Raw genomic sequence first — 17641 nt, 5'->3', positions numbered from 1 at the left:
GGAGTTAGTTGGTGGCTTCATGGAATTTTGGGCTTTCCAAAGGGAATTTTTATACTCTCGCAACAATGTTGCTAAGGAGAGTATTATAGTTTTGTTCACATAACGGTTGTTTGTAAGTCCTAAAACTAAAAGAGTCAGATATAGGGTTATATATACCAAAGTGATCAGGGTGACGAGTAGAGTCGAAATCCGGATGTCTGTCTGTCCGTCCGTCCGTCTGTTCGCCCATCTGTCCGTCCGTCCGTGAAAGCTGTAACATGAGTAAAAATTGAGATATCATGATGAATACCATAAGAAGGTTAAGTTCGAATCGGCCCACTGCCACGCCCACAAAATGGCGGAAACCGAAAATCTATAAAGTGTCATAACTAAGCCATAAATAAAGATATTAAAGTGAAATTTGGCACCAAGGATTGCATTAGGAAGGGGCATATATGGCCGCAATTTTTTGGAAAAGTGGGCGTGGCCCCGCCCCCTACTAAGTTTTTTGTACATATCTCGGAAAATACTATAGCTATGTCAACCAAACTCTATAGAGTCGTTTCCTTCAGGCATTTCCATATACAGTTCAAAAATGGAAAACAATCGGATAATAACCACGCCCACCTCCCATACAAAGGTTATGTTGAAAATCACTAAAAGTGCGTTAACCGACTAACAAAAAACGTCAGAAACACTAAATTTTACGGAAGAAATTGCAGAAGGAAGCTGCACACAGGCTTTTTTTTTAATTGAAAACGGGCGTGGCCTCGCCCACTTATGGATCAAAAACCATATCTCAGGAACTACTAGACCGATTTCGTTATATAATATTTCCTTAACACCCTGATGACATGTACGAAATATGGGCGAAATCGGTTCACAACCACGCCTTCTTCCAATATAACGCTATTTTGAATTCCATCTGATGCCTTTTCTGTATAATACGAGTATATACATTAGGAACCAATGATGATAGCGGAATAAAACTTTACACAAAATACGGTATTTGAAAAATATGTAAATGACGGATAATGAAATCTCGATTATCACTTTATCATGCGAGAGTATAAAATGTTCGGTGACACCCGAACTTAGCCCTTCCTTACTTGTTCTTGTTTGAATTTGGACACAACTTCTTTATATAAGTTATCGTGAATTAGCTCTCACGATGACCATTTAGTCGACGACACATCCGTCGACGCAACCTTCACTCAGGTCGCTCACACTAATGTAATCCGATACCTTACACGAGCCACTGAGGCAGCATAATTATGTTTACGCAGTCGACTGCGTTCACACGGGGAACGACTGTAAATGTTCCATCGAATCGCTATGTCAGCAGAATAGAATTCGCACAGGCAAAGCGGTGTCAGAACGGTAGCAGCGCAGCGCGACGCCGATGGTTAGTTGTAGGCTAAGTAATTATTGTAAAGTTAGTTTTAGGACTCACGTCGAACCAAACAGCCAGTGAGCTGTATTAAATAAAAACTTTAAAGTTAAATCGTTTAATTGAAGTTAAATCGTTTAATTTATACATTTCGGTATCTAATTCTTCCTCACGCTTAAGCGCTTTCTTTAATTTATGTGCAGCATATTTTAATTGACGCTGAGTGGAAGAGGAACGATTTATATGCCATTCACGCCTTGGACGCTCTGTTAGTGATTTTTCTGGGACCAAGCGGCTTATAGTTTTTGGCTGGTGTTACTAAGACAGCTGCACTAGTTATTATACGATTGAGTTTTCTTATCTTTTCCGTATTTATTTTGTACTCAACATTAAAGTGGCTACTCACGTATTTTTATATTTTAGCCAATTCGTTTCATAAGACCCACTTTTGGAGCAACGAATATAGGTTGTTTACATAATTTTATTAGTACAGCAGAGTGATCAGAAGATGGATCAGTACATGTATCAGCCGTTATGTGCGATTTATCTATATATTTGATTACAGCAAAATCAATTAAATCTGGTATTTTTTTGCGATATGGCCAATATGTCGGCTTACCAGGAGATACCAGGAGTTTTGAAATATGGACAGGCATTTCTACATTTTCATTAGGAAAAATATTCAACATTTGGTTACGACGTGCTTGAATTCTCTGTGACAACTTCGATTTCAAATATTTATATACAGGGCAACACCTGTAGTTAGCAATGTGATTTCCTCCACAATTGCTGCATTTTTTATTTAAATCCTCTTTTTTAAAACCACCTCCTTCCAGTACTTCTTATACATCGTTAGAGTCTACCGAAGACTCTTTACCTTTTATGACAACAACTAGGCCTTTTGAGTTCTTCAGTTGGTATTAGTAGTAATTCTGGTTATTGTTTGAGAAGTACTTTACAATATCCATGAAACTTTTTTCAGTGTATGTTTAAATTTTTGTTTCATCTATGTTAACTTTTTTCAAGGGCACACTATGAAAATTGTTTGTGTCTATTAAATTGCTTAGTTCGGAGACAAGTGCATTTGAGCTACGCTCACGCAAGTAAATTGGGGGGTTTGGCATTCACGACTGTGGTGGTACCCTATGCATTAGGGTGTCCGTTATTTACCAAATTGATTATTTTTGACGAGACGCCCCCTAAACTTTTAGTTTTCCATCTAAAAAAAAATAACAGACCATAAAAAGCCCTAAATTTTCATAATAAACCTTGCCCCAAACACGAAATGTATCGTGTTCTAAATAACATGGGATTTTGCGACTTTTTACTAATATTTTTTTTTCTCTGGAACTTTCCCGTTTGTAGGAATAAAACAGCCATATTCCTGTACAGAAGTTATTGCTCTACAAGCTTATTCTAAAAAATATATTATGCCTATAGTTTTAAGATACAAAATAAGAAAAATTTGCAAATTAAATCAAATTTAAACCTTTTGATTACATCAGATTTCCTTTATTAAACATTCCTTAGTTACATTTGAATATTTTTTTTTATACTCGCTTACAACTTGAATCACATATTGTTTTTCTTCTTCACGTCTTGCTAAAATATTAACGTATTCTTCGGCTAATTTTACAGCCCTCTCTGCTGTATCATTAACAAATCGCACATTTTTTACAATTTCCAAGCCCCTCTCATATTCTGGATCCTCTAACCACTCAGTACAACTTAACTACAAAACGCTAGTATCAATATTAAATCTTTCGAAAATTTTTAAAGAATTTGAATTTATAAAATAAACAATATTTTTATTTGTGAACCATTTTAAATGTTCCACATTAAAGATGAAAGGTTTAGGAATCTCGAACTTTTCGTCATTACTGACTTTTAAGCTTTAACCATTTTTTTCTTGACGCTGAGAGATATATTTTTATCGAAAAATGATAAGGCAGCTGCTTCAAGACTCAAGTACCATAAAACATTAGACAAATCTTTATCTATCGTTCTATAATTGTAAACAGATTTTGTAAATTCAATGTCTTGATTTGATGCAGCTGCAGCTAGAGGTGCAGAGCACCAATAAGGGATGTAACCAAAAAAAAAATAAATAATGAAATCTCGTACAAACTTTTTTCATCTTCAGCGCTTAATTTAATACTGTACTTTTTAAACTATAAATGGCTTTCGCCATCCATCGAGCATGGCAAAAGACCCCGGTTTGTAAAATTTCGTTTTCTCAACTTCCATAGTGCCTAAAAATATTTTGCTTAATTCTAGTAGTTCTTTGTAATCATTACGAGGTAAACTAGTTTTTAGAAATTCATCGATTTTCGAACTTGTTTCCGATATTTTACCTTTTAACATTTTTTTTAATCTGTTTTTTATAGAGATTTATAATTTTTTTTGTCAATAGAATCCCACCGGCTTTGATTTGCAAATTTTTCTTATTTGTTATCTTAAAGCTATAGGCATAATATATTTTTTGGAATAAACAATTGAATTTTACAAAAAAAATTCAATTTGCCGTAAAAGTTCGAAAATTCCAGAAATTACCCAGAAGTTAACTTTAACCTAGAATAACTTTTAAAGGAGCATTCAATTCTCTACAAGAACATGACTGTTTTATTCCTACAAACGGGAAAGTTTCAGAGAAAAAAAATATTCGTAAAAAATGGCGAAAGCTCAGTTATTTAAATGGGAATAGTATCGCGTTTAGGGCAAGGTTTATTATGAAAATGTAGGGCTTTTTATGGTCTGATATTTTTTTTAGATGGAAAACTAAAAGTTTAGGAGGTGTCTCGTCAAAAATAATCAATTTGGTAAATAACGGACACCCTACCTTTGCATCATCGTTAGTCTCCTTGCTCAGCAAGGCAAATCTGTTGCCATTTAGGATTTCTGGCTTTTTGCCATTTTTTGTTATTGACCGCTGATTTAATTGGACTCGATTTCCTTTTTACATTTACGTAGCGGTCAATACCAGTCTAAACAGATGGTCCTTTTTTGCATGGTACATTCGCACCTTGCGTTTTGTTTTCCTTCGCTGTCCGGGTGCTAGCTAGTACCTGCATAGTGTCTGCTGTTGGCGAATTTGTTGTTGCCCGATTGTTATTTACTGCTGCTTCTGCTGACTGCGCTTGCTTATTTTTCATTTCGGCTGATCGCTGCGATGACTCATCATCGCCGTTATATATTTTTTTGCCAGGCGTTGTTTTTGTTGCCTCGACAAAGCTGAAGTAGGCATTTAACGAATGCCTATGGCCTTGGTGGTGAGGCTGTGAAGCACTCATTATTGTTTTTATTATACTCTCGCAACAATGTTGCTAAGGAGAGTATTATAGTTTTGTTCACATAACGGTTGTTTGTAAGTCCTAAAACTAAAAGAGTCAGATATAGGGTTATATATACCAAAGTGATCAGGGTGACGAGTAGAGTCGAAATCCGGATGTCTGTCTGTCCGTCCGTCCGTCTGTCCGTCCGTCTGTCCGTCCGTCCGTGCAAGCTGTAACTTGAGTAAAAATTAAGATATCATGATGAAACTTGGTACACGTATTCCTTGGCTCCATAAGAAGGTTAAGTTTGAAGATGGGCAAAATCGGCCCACTGCCACGCCCACAAAATGGCGGAAACCGAAAACCTATAAAGTGTCATAACTAAGCCATAAATAAAGATATTAAAGTGAAATTTGGCACCAAGGATCGTATTAGGGAGGGGCATATTTGGAAGTAATTTTTTTGGAAAAGTATGCGTGGCCCCGCCCCCTACTAAGTTTTTTGTACATATCTCGGAAACTACTATAGCTATGTCAACCAAACTCTACAGAGTCGTTTTCTTCAAGCATTTTTATATACAGTTCAAAAAAGGAAGAAATCGGATAATAACCACGCCCACCTCCCATACAAAGGTTATATTGAAAATCACTAAAAGTGCGTTAACCGACTAACAAAAAACGTCAGAAACACTAAATTTTACGGAAGAAATGGCAGGAGGAAGCTGCACCCAGGCTTTTTTTAAAAATTGAAAATGGGCGTGGCCTCACCCACTTATGGACCAAAAACCATATCTCAGGAACTACTAGACCGATTTCGTTATATAATATTTTCTTAACACCCTGATGACATGTACGAAATATGGGTGAAATCGGTTCACAACCACGCCTTCTTCCAATATAACGCTATTTTGAATTCCATCTGATGCCTTCTCTGTATAATATAAAGTACATTAGGAACCAATGATGATAGCGGAATAAAACTTTACAAAAATACGGTATTTGAAAAATATGTAAATGACGTATAATGAAATCTCGATTATCACTTTATCATGCGAGAGTACAAAATGTTCGGTGACACCCGAACTTAGCCCTTCCTTACTTGTTTTTGTTTGCTTTTTTTATCAATTTATTTCGTGCACTATTTGTTTATGTTTATAAATAATAAATTGTGAATTGATTGTTTGTTTTTATTTTATAATTATTGAATGGTTACTTTAACGAATATATGGAACGAATTAAAAAACACGTCCGTACACCTTGAACGCAATGTATAATAATGATTTTTTATGAGAAGAGAATTTTTCAATAAGGCCCAATATTGAATTTTTCTCAGTAGTCGAAATTACAACTCCGAAACACTTGATCCGCAGGATTTTGTTTTGTTTGCACATGCTGCCAATCTGTCAGTCAACTCTTGGATTTCGGACACTATATTTGCAACGAAGGTTTGTAGTGAGGATGGATGTGTTTTAATTAAATGTAAGACGATTTCAGAGTCTGTCCAAAATGTAATATTTTCAAGATGTCGACTCAACATAGGTGCTACTCTTGACCATAATTTCTAAAGAAGATGTGCTCTCGAGACGCGGGAGAGACTTGGTCTTTAGCGGAGCCACTCTAGACTTTGCAGTAAGCAGCATACATTTAGTACTACTAGTAGATTGGCTTCATATGTATGTATATGCAGCATCCCTTATTGAGGCGTCGGCGAAGCCATGTATTTGGCAGATGTCACTCGGCTCAACGTTTACGTAACGAGAGCTGCATTAGGTTGGCTTTGAAGTTCTGCCAGCTAGTATCAAGACGGAATGGAATTGACTCATCCCAATCTAGTTTTTGGATCCAAAGCTATTGCAGTAAGATTTTTGCTTTGGTAACTAGTGCAGCTAGAAATCCAAGATGATCAAAAAGGCGAGCAGATACTGACAATATGTTTCGTTTAGTGGCCCGCTGATCATTAAAATTGTCATCTAAAACAAATCGAAACAAATTCTTATTCAGCAACCAATGGATTCCTAACGTTTTAGTGGTATTTTTGTGATTGAAGCTTAATGACTTTTCAGTGCAATTACTGTCGAAAAATTTAGGGTGGTTCAAAAACAATTTTGTTAAGGTGAATCCGGCCGAATTTAATATTTTAATTACCTCACTTCTCAAAAGATCTAGAGACTCGAAATTTTCGGACCTGTTAATAAATCATCAACATAAAAGTCTTTTTTGATGGCCAATTAACCGAGTGGAAATTTCATTGTATTGGCATCACTGAGCATTTGCAAAGACCGTGAAATGGAGCAGGCGCAGTGCCGTGCCGGTGTTAAAACGAAATATTTGAATTTGGTCAGAAAGATTCCTCTCTCACACAATAAACTGACAATTTCGGTCTTCTTCGTGTATAGTTATTTGACGGTACATTTTAGTAATGTCCGCTGTTAGTGCATACTTATGTAAGCGAAAACGAAGAAGAGTTGAGTATAACTGAATGAACTTTTGATGGAAGGTCCAACCATCCAAGAAGAGTTATACTCAACTCTGAGTTATACTGAATTCAAAAGTTTATTCAACGCTATTTGAGTAGAAGATCGAAACACCAACGCAACACGTAATTTGGTTGTTGTGCTCTCAAGCCTTAAAACGCACTGATGCGGAATGAGGTAGTGTGGCGCACTCGGGAGCTTATTGTTTGTTGGGCTCATGTGACCCAGTGCTCTATATTCATTAATAAAGTGCACATACATTTTACGAAGTTCTCGATCTTTTAATGTCCTTCTCTCCAGGGCCTGAAACCGCCGAACTGCGGTTTAATATGCGTAGTCACTGTTGATGGAGTGTCATCTGATTCATTCACTGCGTCTTCGGGAGTCCCACAAGGAAGCGTCTTGGGTCCACTTCTCTTTGTGCTGTTTATCAATGACATCTCCTGTTGCTTCTCTTTCGCCAACTTTCTGTTATATGCAGATGACTTAAAAATTTTTGCATTAATCAATAACACACAAGATGTACTCAAACTTCAATGTGATATTGATACTTTTCATAATTGGTGCCTGAAATCGAAACTTTTTCTGAATGTAGATAAATGCTCACAGATCTCCTATGGTAGGGGACGCAACATATTATCTTCTAGCTACAGTATTTCTAATTGCGTCCTAAAATGCGTTACTGAAATCAAAGATCTTGGGGTAATCTTTGACAACAGATTTTCTTTCATCAACTATATCACTTCAAAATCTTTTTCTGTACTTGGCTTTGTCCGTCGAAATTCTACAAATTTTTCTGACCCTTACACGTTAAAATTACTGTACACATGTTTTGTGCGGTCCATTTTGGAGTATGCAGTGTTTATTTGGAGACCATATTGCATATCGTCAATTAACAGGATCGAGCGTGTTCAAAAGATCTTTCTTAAATATGCTCTCCGCTCCTTAAAGTTTGTTGACCCAATACCATCGTATACATCGCGTTTATTGCTTTTACATCTTAAATCGCTGGAAAATCGAAGGTCCGTTCTCTCACTTTCATTTGTCTACAATGTAATTAACGGGGAAATTGACTGTCCCTACTTATTAGGAAACTCAACTTCAATACTCCCCAGCGTTGTCTCAGATCCATTTCGCCATTTTATTACAAAAAGGAAAGTACTAATTTTGCTGAATATGCTCCCCTCAAGAGGGCTATGCGGGAGTTTAACTCGATCTCCGAGAAAGTTCTACTTGATTTTTCTCACTCTAGGGTATCCTTCATTAATACCCTCAATTCTGTTTTTTAGTTTAAGTTATCTACTCTTGTTATTGTAATTTTATTATTTTAGAATTCTAATATGCATCCTAGTTTTCATTAGTCTGTAAGAATCATTGTTCATAGACTTTACTAAATAAATAAATAAATAAATAAATAAATAATATGAGTGACCGAGTAACTTACGGTCAGCTTTAAAGGGCATTCTGACTTGAAGCCGACCTGAAGGCAATACTTGAGTTGTGAATTTAATGCCATTTGAATGTGGAGGTAATTCTTCTAGAGCCCAAAATTTTTGGAGTACTGAATCTATTGACTTAAAGTCTTCTTCAGCTTGGCATTAAGTGCTCTGTAATCTGGGAGGAGAACTTAAATTGCAGACGTATTTGCCAGATGCAATCCATCATAAAAGCGTTTTCTGAAGTGTTGGTTGGTTAAGACCATTTTTAATTTGGCCAACAGCTAAAAGATCGAAAAATGTTTCAGCACCCAATAGGATGTCTACTTTTTTAGATTTGTGGAATTCTGGATCCGCCAATTCAATATTGTGCGGAATTTTCCAGCCACTAACATTGATGTTATGGTCTGGATGATTTGCCGAAATGCATCGCATTACCCAAAATTCCGCCGAAAATTCATAGTTATTTAACCGCTATTTGACAAAAGCGCTTAGTTTTGACCCCACTTTTGTATTGGAATTGCCAATTCCTATTACGCTTAATGTATTGTGCAGACGTCGAATCCGCAACTTCTGTGCCAAGTCCTCCGTCATAAAGTTGACCTGGGAGCCTGAGTCCAGCAACGCTCTCGCAGGCAGGTAATCTCCACAACTAGTCCCCACTAAAATTACTGCTGTTGCCAACATTACCCGATCCGGCACACTCGCTGTATGCATGGCATGTGTGGTGGATGGTTGCGGATGAGGGGCAGCGGGGAAGGAAACCGAATACTGTTGCAACAGCGAGTGATGGGATCGATTGCATAACCGGAAATGCCGGTAATAACCGGTATGCCCTTTACGCAAGCAATTTATGCATAAGGGTACCGATTTGACGAACTCGAATCTCTGTGGGGCAGGCCGTTAGATGGTGATCCCTCAATTTGCGCTGTTGACAACTAGGCTGCCTTTTGTTTGCAGCACCTAGCGCCGATTTGGTCCTATCCATTGTTGTTGCTTCCCATGATTCGTACTGCCTGTTGGTATGGGCTTCGTCCTTGAGTGTGATGCTCCTTCTGCTGATAGCAGCTGGTATTTCCTATTTAGGGTGGCTTCACAGTCTTTCCACAGTGACAATTTGTCATAATCCAGCGCTTCTTCCCATTTGGATCGGGTGGCATGGTCAACCTTTGTCATTACAATGTGTATGATTATTGCGTTCGTTATTTGTTTTTCATAGCAATAAATCATATATGACACTTCGTCAATCATTGGACGCAATGAAGGTGCGGATGGCTTTGGGATGGTTAGCAACTCAAAAAGTTTAGATATTTTATTGAAAAAAATCAAACATTTATTATCGTAAACCTTTTTGAGACTTGCCCACGCTTTCGAGTAATTTTCATCCGACATCTGAAACGCTTTAACGGTTCCCAAAGCCTCTCCAGATAGACAATTTACCAAATTGTTAAATTTTTCTATATCTGGGATATTTGGATTGTTATGAACCAAGCTCTAAAACAAACTCATAAAATTTTTACATTCTGAATATTCTCCCTTGAATTTCGGCAAATTCATTTTAGGGAGCCTTGAGTCGTGAGAAGCTACAAAAGATGTTTCGGCAAATGAAGTTTTATTTTTCACTAAAATTGACTTTATTATGGACATCGTTTTAACGATAATGTCCTCTAATTCCCCTCGGGCCATGTCGTCATCATCAATTTCTTCAATCTTTGTTTGGCACTTTATTAATTTTTCACTAAGTATGTGAATTTAATATATCGTGACAACATTCAAATTCGATTGGATCTAAGGACATAGTCTTTTCGAGAAGGCCCGTTTTAATGCGCAAAATACTTCTTTAAACGATTTTAAGTCCGTCAACACCTTACTTGAAGACAGGCTTGCGAGAGTTGGCTTTGGCTTGCTCATTTTCCTTTGGTTGAATTAAAATTCACGAGGAAAAAGAATATTTGGCACAGAATAATTTAATCCTGAGAATCAACTGGCGAAAACGAAAAATGTCGATTCCCAAATAACGAAAGGCCAAAGCGAAAAATGCGCAAAATGAGCAATAGCACAATAAAGTAATTTAACGCGCTCTACCCGGGGCATTTTTTGCGTGTTCGTATACAGCGCGTGCACGAGAAACCAACTTGTTCGTTCGCGGAATTATGTTTGTCTTTTTCTAGTATGGTTTTGAATTAAAAGTATAAACATTTGTGTACCACCGGTGGTACGGGTGGAACGTGTTAATCAAAAAATGGCCGAACGAAAATCCACAGAAATTGCGAAAAATATAATAATTTAATTTTGCAATTAGGAATTGTTCACCTTTATTTCAAAATAAAGGGCTACCGCAAAATCCCAAAATCGTTCATTCACCTTGAATTCGTACGTATATGTAGAAGTATGTAAAAATATATATATGTACGTATGTACAATAAATATTATACAATACAATATAATATAAAGTGAAAAGGGAGAGCCAAAAACTGAAACTTTGTTGTAGTTTGCTTTTTTTTGCACTACTTTCAGTAATTCGCACTCGTTACCTGGTGCGTGGGTGCATTCCCACGACGGCAGCGGATTTACGGCAGCAGCGGCTTGATGGCAGCAGCGGGTTGATAGCAGCGACGTTGTGGCAGTAGCGTATTGATGGCAGCAGCGGCTTGATGGCAGTAGGAGTTTGATGACAGCGGCGTTATGGCAGCGAAGTGATGTTGTTGGTATTTCGGTATTTCGTCGCGGTAGTGTGTAACGGCACTTCGCAGTTAACTTTTAATTTTTTGTCATACGGCACTTTTACACAATGTACCAATTCTTTTCTTTCGTCACTTTTAGCCGAGACTATTTCGAACCTCTTGGTGCTATTAACGTGACACTCACTGTACCGCACCTTCTCCACGTCACGTATATGCGTATATATGTATGTACTTTTATAACGTTAGCACACTTCACTTCACGTATATATGTATGTATATATGGCTGTACATACATATTTTTAAATATTTCTTTTTCCTTTAGCCTTTTTTTATATGTACATATATTTGCCACTGTGTTTAACACTTTTCACATTTGTATTAATCCCTTTTCACTCCACTTTTTTATCTTTTTATTTAGGAAATTCTGTAACTTTCATGTTTTATTTATTTCTTTATTTATTATTGTATGCTCTGGCAAGATTGCTGCACTACGGTCCACAACTCATTGTTGTTTTTGGGCTTATCATTTCACATGGCTTTCTTGATATCTGCCCAAAAGATTTCAATAGGATTGAAATCAGGGGATTGAGCAGGCCAATCCATGACCTCAATTCAATTGACCCGAAACCACTCCTTTGCCACCCTACTGGCGTGCTTCGGGTCATTATTCTGCTGAAATATCCATTTCAGCGGCATGTCCTCTTCAGCAAATGGTATCGTAATATTTCGCATTGTATCCTCGTATGTGTATCGGTCCATTATGTCAGTAAGCTTATGAATTGGGCCTATACCTCTGTAAGAAAAACATCCCCAAACCATGATACTCCAACCGCCACGCTTCAAAGTTTTTGCACTGAACTCTGTATTAGGGGAGTGTCTTACATACAGACGGGACCCCTTACCACCTTATAGAACAGCGTTTGACACGTCGGTCCACATGGTGTTGAGCCATTTCTCAATCGGCGAATTCAGGTGTCCTTTGGCGAATTTAAGGCGACGTGCTACATGTTTTTTTTAATAACGGTACTTTTCGAGGATTGCGGATATATAAATCACGTTCACATAGAAGTCTTCTCACTGTATGAACACCGCAGGGCAGGTTCAGCTCGTTCTGAATCTCCACAGCTGACATTCTAGGTCGAGTCTTAGCACATCTTACTACTTTTCGTATAAAATTCGCCCAAAAGAATTTTTCGTCTTTTTTTTAAATTATTGCTTTGCGAATCATTGTGGCTGAACACCCTACAAGTTTTTCCACTCCCTTGTAGGTTTTACCGTTGTTTATGACAGATTGAATCCACTCTCGCTTTTCTTCACTACAGTGCTTCCCGCGGCCCACTAAAAGGTGCACAGACATATTTCTTTTGCATTTTACATTGAATAATAAATAAAACCAGCTGCCCCGCAGCCGTTGCCCTGCGTGAAATTATGTGTTTTGAAATGAAAAAAAGTTGAAATTATATTCTGTCGAAAATGATTTATTTACGATTTTTCTACATTATTTTTATGTAGCGCAACTTAATAAACATAATTTTTTGATTTCTGTTCTGGTGCGTAAATATATAGAGAAGATGGGTTTCCAACTCGTCAACACACCACATATATCTGGCCGTGTGAAAAACATAGCATTTCCCGATTTCCTTGTGTCCTGTTGATTGTCAACGCAAGGGCAATTTTCCCTGGAAATTGAATACGTTTGAACTGAAATGGCTGTCCCTTGTATTCGATAACTACGTCATAATCATTCGGGTTCCATTACACAGTTTCGGCGCATGAAGATTGTGAAAACATAATAATGACAGATCCAACTTTAAGACGCAAATGATGCTGGGGCAGGCTTGGTATGGTATTTGGAAATTCCACTGGATAATTTACGGTTTCGTCTTCCTTGTCAAGACGATCGATCAATTTATATGAGCGCAAGCCTCCTTGAACTTGATTTTGAATCTTCCAGTTTAAATCACTAACATCGGTAATTTTGGCAGCTAAAATTGCTCGTGCACTCAAGCTATCGCAGTTACGATAATTTGGCCAATGTTCGGATAAACATTCGTGATGAGTTCATCTTCCGTTGAAGTGAATTGACAAAAGGGAGGTGAAATTGATATCAAACCACTGGTAGTATCAACCGAAATTTGCCCATTTCCAATTCTTAGCGAATACAATGTAAAATATCATCGGCAATGTCATTTTTCGTATCCCATAATTAACGCGAATTTAAAGGCGGATATGTCGAAATGATCTTCGCGAAAAGTATGCGAACTTCAGTGGCATGCGAAGTACTATCGCATTGTCCTTCGTCTGTTTCCAGTGATTATCATGTTCCAGCAAATGCTACTGCTGGCATGCTTCTCAAAATGTTGCACACACTGTACCATTCACAATACGCGATGACTTAAATGAAGTTGAACCGCGAGACGCACAACAGTCGGAAAACTGTCATGAATTGCAAAAGTAAATATCCTACAAAGCGCTTTATTGCAGCTCACATATCGACCCATTTGATACTGCTGATCTCATATCGTTCAAGGCCAATAACCGCTATGTTGCTTTCTTTGGTGACGTACTTGCAAACGTATTTGATCGATTACACCAATCTGCAATATTCAACATTGACATGAGTTTTGAATGTGAATTAAACAAAAAGGGCGAATATGGTACGACCCATGTGTTGTCAACTTCGATGTGTTGTTAACGTCGATATTCACGCCTCTAAATGCTAAATGTTCTGCCATTGTCGTCTGGTGAGTGACGCCGATACAGTTAATATCCATCATTTCCCATTCGCGTTTCCGAAAGAAAAGCACATGAGTAGTGTTTCGTGCATTTATTGTCAAACATACAAACCAAAGTGGGATTGTAAGGTTCGCAAGGTCCATGAATCATATTGGTTTTCACCACTTCGTATAATTCTGGATCTATCTCTGAATCAGGAATTTCCGCTGAAATGATTTCATCAATTTGATCTGGTGTAATCACCATCCGCATCCAAAGAAGAATGTGTGCGTGCGGCAAACCTCTTTTTTGCTACTCAACAGAACACATTCAGCATCTAACAGCATCATATGTACATATATACCACAGGTTGCTTCAAGATAAAGACCATCAAACATCGCAGCTATTGTTTAAAAAGTCGTGCTGTGATATCGTTACGATCGCTAGCTGATTGACCGCGATCCATAATTCCGCACGCATGTCATCGCATTTTGGGAGTACTTCTTGCCTTTCTTTGGGCTGCCATACTTTGATGGCAAAAAGAACGCCAACCAATATTAGCGCCACCTCTTCGTGGCTTCGTAACAAATTTCAATCTGTATTTGATCACATCGTCTCAAACATACATAAAGTTTTCACTGAATAATTTTCCATAATTTTTCCTTTGGATAGCCGGAATAAAAAAGTAAGCGAATGAAATTGAACGATTCAAATAATTTACAAATCAAAATATTGAAAAACAAAACAAACAAAAATTGAAAAAAATATGTATGGAAAATGTTACTTTTTGGAATTGTCCAATTTTCCGACTTCTCCTCATAAAAAGTATAAGGTATTTTGTTTCTAAACCTTTCCCGATCCACAACAAACAACCTTTAAAAATTTCATTAAGATTGGTTCAACCGTTCTCTTCAAACAAACATTCATATTTATTGTAACGTTTGTATGGGGAATAGAAAAGGGCTGTTTTTAGGGGTTTTCCGGAAACTATTCGAATTTTTCTGGCCGTAAAAACCATCCTTGAACTTCAACAAACATTTAAGAAAAAGAATTGGCCAAATTGGTCCAGGCGTTATTGAGTTATGCGCGTACATACATTTTTGGTATTCATTTTATTTATATAGATAACTGGAAACTTACTTTCTGTTTGATAAAATCGAATAGTTTTTAGTAAAAATACACACTCGCTCATAAAAACAAATATTCAAATATAATTGATTCTAAAAAAGTAACGGCAAGTGTTTCACACTTATTGTTGTGTATAACAGGACCGTTACACTTCAGAGAATATAACTAGAATAATGGTCGAAGGCAATACATATCAATAAAGAAACAAAATTTAAAGCATAACACTCTTTGTCAATAGGCACTACCATTTCAATGCTCGCAACTGTAAGTATGTGACGTTTTTTTATACTCCCGCAACAAAGTTGCTAAGGAGAGAATTATAGTTTTGTTCACATAACGGTTGTTTGTAAGTCCTAAAACTAAAAGAGTCAGATATAGGGTTATATATACCAAAGTGATCAGGGTGACGAGTAGAGTAGAAATCCGGATGTCTGTCTGTCCGTCCGTCCGTGCAAGCTGTAACTTGAGTAAAAATTGAGATATCCTGATGAAACTTGGTACACGCATTTCTTGGCTCCATAAGAAGGTTATGCTCGAAGATGTGCAAAATCGGCCAGCTGCCACGCCCACAAAATGGTAAAAACCGAAAACCTATAAAGTGTCATAATTAAGCCATAAATAAAGATATTAAAGTGAAATTTGGCACCAAGGATCGCATTAGGGAGGGGCATATTTGGACGTAATTTTTTTGGAAAAGTATGCGTGGCCCCGCCCCCTACTAAGTTTTTTGTACATATCTCGGAAACTACTATAGCTATGTCAACCAAACTCTATAGAGTCGTTTCCTTCAGGCATTTCCATATACAGTTCAAAAATGGAAGAAATCGGATGTTGAATAATCGGTATGTTGAAAATCACTAAAAGTGCGTTAACTGACTAACAAAAAACGTCAGAGCCACTAAATTTTACGGAAGAAATGGCAGAAGGAAGCTGCATCCAGGCTTTTTTTAAATTGAAAACGGGCGTGGCGTCGCCAACTTATGGACCAAAAACCATATCTCAGGAACTACTATACCGATTTCAATGAAATTCGGTATATAATATTTTCTTAACATCCTGATGACATGTACGAAATATGGGTGAAATCGGTTCACAACCACGCCTTCTTCCAATATAACGCTATTTTGAATTCCATCGGATGCCTTCTCTGTATAATATATACATTAGGAACCAATGATGATAGCGGAATAAAACTTTACACAAAATAGGGTATTTGAAAAATATGTAAATGACGGATAATGAAATCTCGATTATCACTTTATCATGCGAGAGTATAAAATGTTCGGTGACACCCGAACTTAGCCCTTCCATACTTGTTTTCTACTTCTATTTCATGAATTTATGCAAGTGGGTATTGTTTTGGAGAAATAGGATAATTATGTGTTGTATTAATTACATGTTTTATTGTATTTGTAAATGTCAAGCAACCGCCTTCCAAGTACCGAAAATTTTTAAATTTGTTTAGTAAATGATTTAATTAGGTAGTTTCTTCTCGATTACGATGATCCAATTGAAAAAGTTAAAGTTCAAATTTTTTGATAGCTGTGGGAATTAAATTTTCGTATGAATCTAGTATATTTTGGGTAAAGTAAAATTGATATTTAACTATGTCAGAATCCACAAACTGGTATGTCTTATCAAAAAGTGAAATTGTTTAATAATTTATAATAGCTTGTGCTTTATTAAAGAGTTCCCTGCCGATTAACATATCGTAATCTTTAGAAAAATCATGCAAATAAAATTAATAGGGTGTTTGAAATATGTTGTTGCTAGGTATGATAACGCAATTTTTAAGTACCACGGTGCCGTTCGATGTAAAAACTTCGCATTCTATATTTTGGATTGTAAGAGAGAAAAAACAAATTTTTGTATCATATTAATTGTGCTTCCTGTGTCAATCAACCATTTGTAAGTACAATTTATGTGCTTGATTTCTAAGTATTGATATTTTCCGGGGCTTCTAACTGAAAATTTTCATTAAACTTAAGTTAATTTTGATCGGTTGGTGTTTGACTTAGTTCATTATTAATGTGGTCCTGGAGTTGAATATAGTCAGGGTATTCTTGGTCATATAGTTCTTGCTTGTTTTGTTTGTATTCTTGTACGTCTTGTAGCCTGAGTTCATAAATGGACATTTTAGTTTCTACACTGTGCGATGGCCTTGGTCGTTTGATTCCTTGTGTTGTTTGGATATTTGGGTTATTTGGTGTGGGTGTTTGTTGTGGTTGATGAGGTGAATGTTTTTTTAAATTAAATTGGAGAAGTGGATTTCTGTAAAAATGGGGTTAAGTGTTTGAGTACTTATTGAGTCCGAAATAATTTTGCCAGTATCCCATAGGTGTATCATTAAACATTTGCTGTGTTTGGGGATTGCTGTGTGATTGCATGTATGGATTATATGGTTGCATTGGTTGTGAATATTGGGAGTATCTTTGCTGATATTGGGTTTGATTGTTTGGATTTAATAGTCTTGGATTTTGAAACTTATTTTTATTTTCACCGTAATTATTTTTTTTTTCAAAATTGCCATGTTCTTCATAAATTCAATCATTTGTCCTACATTA

Source organism: Bactrocera tryoni, unplaced genomic scaffold (assembly GCF_016617805.1).
Source record: "Bactrocera tryoni isolate S06 unplaced genomic scaffold, CSIRO_BtryS06_freeze2 scaffold_7, whole genome shotgun sequence".
Taxonomy (NCBI): Eukaryota; Metazoa; Arthropoda; class Insecta; order Diptera; family Tephritidae; genus Bactrocera; species Bactrocera tryoni.
The sequence above is the reverse complement of the archived record's forward strand: the minus strand, read 5'-3'. Positions refer to the sequence as shown.